The following is a 547-nucleotide window of genomic DNA, read 5'->3' on the forward strand; positions in this document are numbered from 1 at the left end:
CTCCACTGGGCAGAGCAAGAAACCAGGTTGATTAAAGAGACATGGCTTAATAGTTCTCTGAACCCTTTTCTGCATCGTGACTGCATGGGAGGATGGGCCTCGGGGCTTTTTCCAGGCCCAGCTCCTCCCTGAGAGCCCAGTGCCAGTGGATGGCATGGCCGGGCTGAGGTTCAGCCAACGGACCACACGAAAGCCAGCTCCTCCGGCTGTGTCTTCTGGTGGCAGACCCTCTGCCCAGAGCACCCTCCGTGCCCTCCACCCCGCTCCCCTCCCCTTCCCTCCTTCTCCACCGTGCCCTCCACCCCGCTCCCTTCCCCTTCCCTCCTTCTCCACTCCAGTACATTGGCCAGCCTGCTGTTTTTGTCAGTATGGCATGTTAATGCTTTCATGTACACTTACTCCTTTAAAACACACTCTTCTCATTAGGGAAATTTAATTATTTTGTTTTATTTTGCTGGCGCTCAACTGCCAAGGCGTTGGGATTTATTTTTTTTTTTTATTTTTGCCAGCAGGAAACCAAGTAGATGCATTGTGCAACCGAGGGAAA

The sequence above is a fragment of the Fulmarus glacialis genome, unplaced genomic scaffold (assembly GCF_000690835.1).
Source record: "Fulmarus glacialis isolate BGI_N327 unplaced genomic scaffold, ASM69083v1 scaffold5498, whole genome shotgun sequence".
NCBI lineage: Eukaryota > Metazoa > Chordata > Aves > Procellariiformes > Procellariidae > Fulmarus > Fulmarus glacialis.